This window comes from Cryptomeria japonica, chromosome 3 (assembly GCF_030272615.1).
Source record: "Cryptomeria japonica chromosome 3, Sugi_1.0, whole genome shotgun sequence".
NCBI classification, from domain to species: Eukaryota; Viridiplantae; Streptophyta; class Pinopsida; order Cupressales; family Cupressaceae; genus Cryptomeria; species Cryptomeria japonica.
Genome location: NC_081407.1, coordinates 804,246,482 through 804,253,113, shown reverse-complemented (window position 1 = coordinate 804,253,113; position 6,632 = coordinate 804,246,482). Strand labels below are relative to the sequence as shown.

General features: G+C 39.0%; 1 non-coding gene across 1 annotated transcript; it reads left to right on the top strand.

Moving 5' to 3' along the window:
- Positions 1-537: 537 nt before the first annotated feature.
- Positions 538-610, top strand: TRNAT-UGU (transfer RNA threonine (anticodon UGU)). The gene has a single exon. It is a non-coding gene; the product is annotated as a tRNA-Thr (tRNA).
- Positions 611-6,632: the final 6,022 nt, after the last annotated feature.

Sequence of the window (6,632 nt, the reverse complement as noted above, 5' to 3'; positions counted from 1 at the left end):
AATCCTGACGTAACTCAGGGGAAACCTGCATCCAATCCTTGATCTTCTAGCCACTCTCATACTCAAAAGCCCATTTAGCCAAGCAATCAGCAGCTCCATTCCACTCCCTCGGGATATGATGCAGGAGCATCCCCAGTTCTTGGCAATCTTGCATCAAGCATTGTACATCACAAAAATATCCCTTTCTATATTTAGATCTTATTGAAATCATATTTCCGTTCTATAAGTATAGTCTATGAAAGGATGAGAAATCAAAAAAGAATTTTTTTTCTTCTTATTTCTTTTTTCAATAATATTGTTCCACCTGGGACGGAAGGATTCGAACCTTCGGAATAACAGGACCAAAACCTGTTGCCTTACCGCTTGGCCACGCCCCATTGTTGCTTTATTTTAATAAATTAATACCAATTGACGCAATGCAATTCATTTTAATCTGAATTGCATTATTCTAATTCGATTCACTATAATTCTAGCGATTTCGAAGAGATTTTTTCATTTCAGCCAATAAGTATGTGACTACATACTGCATGCATATGAGCCTGCTTAGCTCAGAGGTTAGAGCGTCGCACTTGTAATGTGATGGTCATCGGTTCGATCCCGATAGCTGGCTCATTTTTATTCTTTTCATTTCTTCCATTATCAACGTTGAAATCTATGAAATAAGGAAAAGACTCTTCCATTTCTGATCGTCGGTCCACCGGGTCTGCCCTGGCATAATCTGTTTCAACTAGAAATGAATGATTGAAACATATCTTTTTTTCTCTCTACAATAGAAACAAAATTGAAAAATAATTTGTTTCTCTATTTCTATATAAAATCATTCCAATATTCGTACTCTTTATATTATTCCTCTTTCCAACATTATTTGTTCATTTCTTGAAATAAGGAGTTTTTTATGTCTCGTTATCGCGGACCTCGTTTAAAAATAATAAATCGTCTCAAAACTTTACCAGGACTAAGTAAGAAAACACCCAATAGAACGGAACAGCCTAGTAAAAAAAAACATTCTAAACCTCCTAAACCTTCTAAATATCCTGTCCGTCTAAAAGAAAAACAAAGATTACGTTTTCATTATGGACTCATGAATAGAGAAAATAAATATCACCGAACCTCTTGAGTCCCTGGAAACTCAACCAATCCCAGAAGGCCCAGGATTACCTTTAGAGGAACCATTAGTATTGATCTTCAACACACCAGCTGGAGGAGGAAGCCATGTACCCATCTATTGCAGTCTCTTATTCCACTATCTATATCTCCTGAAGCCACCAAGAGAAGAAACTATCCTTTGAAGTCCAAGTCTATCAACCAACTTGTCATCCCCTTTTCCTAAAGGGAATAAGACTTCACTGTTAGCTGCAACTATCTCTTGTATCTTTCCTAGCATACACAACCACACTTGTCGACCCACCAATTTCACACCATGGAATATCCTGCAATTCTGCTTCAGGAAAATCTTCCATATAAGAAAAGTAGGTCCCACATACCAAATATTTGCAAAAAAGAAGAACCAAGGGGGGTCTTCCCATACTATCTGAAAACTCCACCAAAGAGGAAGTATGAACACAAGGTTGCCTCCAAAGATCCCACCACCAATGCCAGAGTTGCACAAAAAAGGTGCATCTGGAAAACAGGTGCAAAGAATCCTCCTCCTCTTTCTCACAGAGGACACAAATATAAGGCCCTTGGAAACCTCACTTATGAATGTTATCAGAAGTCGAGAATCTATTCCATGCCAAAGTCCAAATAAAGCAATTACATTTTGGCCATGATAGCTTATTACACACTCTACTCCACCTGTGAAGCTCCATCCTATCCAGCTTCTAAGCCACTAGCACTTGATAACCATAGGCCATAGAGTATATCCCCTTAGGATTATGGGCCCAAGCAAGAATATGCTATTCTAGAAGAGAAATACAATGCATACCACAAAGAATTGAATGGAGATCAACACTTCCTTCCTCCATTCCCAAATCCGGCCACTTTGTGGGATCCCTCCAACAAGTCCTCTCCAGCTGACCATAAAAAGAGGACTTAAAATCACTCACCCTAGCCCAACCAACCTCAAGAAATATTTGGCACAAAGGAATCAAGTGAGGGAAAGCATCCCAAGAGTCCGACCAAAAAAGAGCCTCTGAGCCTCTTCTGCAAATCCAAAATAAACCATCCTTGATGAGCTTTGCACCATTCTGAAGAGTATTCCAAATCACCAAGCCTCTCCCCTCAAGAGGGTATCTATAGAGATCAAACCGAGGAAATCCTAAAAAGTACTTATGAGAAATTATCCTAGCCCACAACTTATCCTACTCTACACACAATCTCCTAAAAGTTTAGCAACTGTAGTCACTCCAAACAAATTTGATTGTCTGAGACGTAGGCCTCCAAATTTCTTAGGACTGCAAACATCTTCCCACCTAACTAATCTCTACTTAGAGGATGATAAGCACCCTGCCCATAAAAACTTCCTCTCAAGTGATTCCAACTCCTTGAGAAATCCTACGGGAGCACGTGAAGCATACACTCGTAAGTAGGGAGAGCTTGCACAACTGACTTAAGGAGCTGGACCCTCCCAGCAAAAGACAACCATCTATGGGTCCAATGATTGAATTTATTCTAAAATTTATCAGTAATATTTTGCCAAGAGCCCTTAGGAAGATGACCAATAGAAATTGGAATACCCAAATAAGTAAAAGGAAGAGCCCCAATCTGAAACCTCAAGATATTAGCAATTCTTTTCTAAATGGAAGCAGATGTATTGAAAAAGAAGATGGAGGATTTATCCTAATTAATCAATTGCCCCGATGCCTCAAGGTAAACATTCAACAACTGCCTCAAACAAGTAGCTTCCTTCACAGTAGCCACCCCCATTAGGGGAGTATCATCAACAAACTACAAATGAGACTGCGGAGGCAAATCTCCATCCCAACACCAACCCTAGATAATGCCTATCTCTACATTTATTTTCAACAAATAACCAAGACCTTCAACAAGAAGAAGAAATAGGTAAGGGGAAAGAGGGTCCCCTTGGTGTAAGCCTCTAAAAGCCCCAAAAATCTTTGAATGATCTCCATTTATCAGCACCGAGGAGGACACTAACGTAACACATCTCATGACCCATTGGATCCACTCCTCACAAAAACCAAAAGCAATAAGGATTTTATGTAGGAAGGACCACCTGACCTTGTCATAGGCCTTATCCATATCTAGCTTAATGAACATTGTCTTCTAACAGGATCTAACCATGGAATGAATGGTCTTTGTAGCAATAACAACCCCATCCATAATCTGCTGACTTGCAACAAATCCAATCTGCTCCTCTGAAATCTGCATTGTAAGACACTTCTTCAACCTCTCAGCCATTAACTTTGAGATAATTTTATAAACCACATTGGAAAGGGAGATAGGGCAAAACTAGGTTAATCTCTTTTCCCCTTCACACTTGGGAATGAGAGCAATGAAGGTGGAATTTAAAGCTCACAACATGTTTTTGTTCCTCTGGGACTCTTGGACAACTGCCACAAGATCCAACTTTATGATATCCCAAAATTCCTAAAAAAAACTATATTAGGAAACCATCAGGGCCAAGAGATTTTCCTCTCTCAATCTGAAACACACTCCCCCTCCAACTCCTCTGGAGAAATCTCTCATATCAAATACTCATTTGCCTCTCTAGAAACCAACTGAGGTATACAAGAAAGAACCCATGCTTCCTTAGTTGAACCCCCTTACGAGTCCTCCCTAAATAGAGCAGACAAATACTGTGATGCCTCACCAACAATTTCCTAAAATGAGGTAAGATGGTCTCCCCTATTGTTAACTAGAATGGGGATGGAGTTACCAGGCCTCCTGGCCTTCACCAAATTAAAGAAAAAGGCAGTGTTTTTATTCCCTTCCTACAACCAATCAACCTAGTGTAGGGGCAATTAGAAATTTTTGTTGAGTTTATTTCCAGGCTATTGGAATCATGTTTTTAGTTTTATAATAGGGCCAAGATGCCATTGAGTGTGTGCTCAAATGATTGTAAGGGCCCTAAGAGTCTTTTTTTGGCCAATGTTGGCATATGAACTCTTAAGGGTGCTAGGTAGAGCACTTAACAGGATAAGTTGTTTTTGGGTTAATGAAGGTTGATTGATGTTGTTTTGATATTTTTAAGGTCCTATGAGTCATTTGAAAGTGACCAAGTTTGGGTTTGAGAAAAGTTGCTCACATATGCAACAAATTGCAAAAGCTGCAAAAGTTGCTCATAACAGCTTTGCATTATTTTCATACACCAATGGCTAGTTGGTTGACACATTTAGTTATGAGCACATGTAACTACTCCAAGGCCAATATAAGGCTTGGAAAGATTGAAGATAATCATTTGTTGAATATCTGAATCAAATAAACTAATTTGGTTTCCCATTTTGGTGTGTTCTTTCAAGTTTCTACTATTCTTTACAAGTTTGTATGGCCTGTATGGATTGAGAATCCCAAAATAGGATCATGGATTGTTAGACTGGTCTCCTACTTTCATTTTTTCTTCAATTTGGAGTCTTGAAGTGTTGTAGTTTGTAATTAATCTTCATTTTGTTTTAGGTGGGTCCAAGAGCCCTAAAAACCAAGGTTTTGAGAGAAAAATGGTTCCAACCTAACGTTCCATGGTGGATATCCTCTCTAAAACCTTGTGGAATGTTAGGTTGCAATGTATTCTATGTTTTCTTTTTGGTTTTGAGTCAGGGGAAGTCAAAACAAAAATTGGCCACCATACCCTAGGCTTGGCACATTGAGTTGGCAAGCATTAGGAATCATGGATAACAGACCCTGATTGGGTGAATCTGGTGGGTGGAGGTGAAGTATGATTGGTTTGGAATTCCATATGGAAGTACAAACATTAAATTAGCATCAGTCCACAAAGGCAATCAGACTAGTGAAGGAGTTTTGACCAATCCCTACTTTCTAGGCCTGGAAAGGGGCAATTAGGCCTAATTAGACCAGTAAGGGTTAGATATGTTAATGAAAAAATCCACCTCTGGTTTTGCAATATTATATGTAAACCCCAAAAGGGTGTCTAGAATGTAAAATATTTTGTAGGGTTGTTAAGGAAGTTTAACCAATAAATGCAAAATACCCCACTGACAGGGCTACTAGAATTATGTCTCCTATTAGGCCTAAAAGTGCATGTTGTGGATAAAACACCGAACTGGTAAATGGCTAAAGCTCTTGAGAAAGGAGTAGGGTTCTAAATTCATCCAAGATCATCAATCCTTATGTGTGTAGTGTGGGGAATGAATATCCTTTGGTAGAGGGGTTGAGCTCTCCAGTTGAGTGTGAAAGGGAGTGGGAAAACAAGGTCTCCTAACCAAGAAAATGGAATTAACAAAACAACAAGAGATTATCCTAGTCTAAGGACCTTGGGAAGGTCATAGAGGATAAGTCTTGTAGACCCTTGGAGGGTGTGAGGTATAGAATCATTGGATGGTTCTTGTGTAGCTTGGAGGAGATACCTAGACAAGGTAGCATAAATAGGTGAGAGATAATCCACTCTACATCAGATTAGGAGTGCTCAAGGGGAAAAAATTGCAGAGAATATGAAGGAGATCCATGAACAAGTCAAGAAAACATTGTAGAAGAACAATGAGAAATACAAGACATACGAAAACAAAACAAGAAGAGAAGTACACTACAAGATAGGTGATCTAGTTATGGCCTATTTGAAAAAGGAGAGACTCCCTAAGGCGTAGCCTAGCAAACTATGCATGAAGAAGATTGGACCTCTTAAGGTTGTGCATAAGTACAAAAGCAATGCCTATGAGGTGGAACTACCACAAAACTTGGGAATATCACCAATCTTTAATGCGTGTGATTTGTATCAGTATAAAGGAACTCAGCCAACTACAAACCAAGAAGAGCCTACTTCTACTGAAGATGTAGATTGGATACAAGACCTCCCACCAAGCCAACTGGTGACATTGGAATGCATTCTAGACTCCAAGATTGTCAAAAGGACTAGGAAAGGATTCTATCAAGAATACTTGGTTAAATGGACAGGTCTCCCTAACTCTGAAGCTACATGGATGTCTGAAGGAGATATACTAAAACATGGAACCATTGTTCAAGCCCTATCCACTCAAGGGACTTGAGTTCTTCCTACCCTGATAGTATGGTGCAAGGGAACTTAGAAATTTTTGTTGACTTTGTTTCCAAGATGTTGGAATCATGGTTTTAGTTTTGTAATAAGGCCAAGAGGCCATTGAGTGTGTTCTCAAATGATTATAAGGGCCCTAAGAGTCTTTGTTTGGCCAATCTTGGCAAATGAGCTCTTAAGGGTGCCAGGTAGAGAACTTAATAAGATATGTTTTTTTTGGGTTGATGAAGGTTGATTGATGTTTTTTTGAGATTTTTAAGGTCCTATGAGTCATTTTAAAGTGACCAATTTTGGGTTTGAGCAAAGTTGCTCACCTATGCAACAAATTGCAAAAGTTGCTCATAAAAACTTTACAAAATTTTCATACACTAACGGCTAGTTGGTTGACACATTCGGTTATGAGAATATGTAACTAATCCAAGGCTAGTATAAGGCTTGGAAAGACCTAATATAATTGGTTGCTAAAGATCTAAAGAAAATAAACTAATTTGGTTTCCCATTTTGGTGTGTT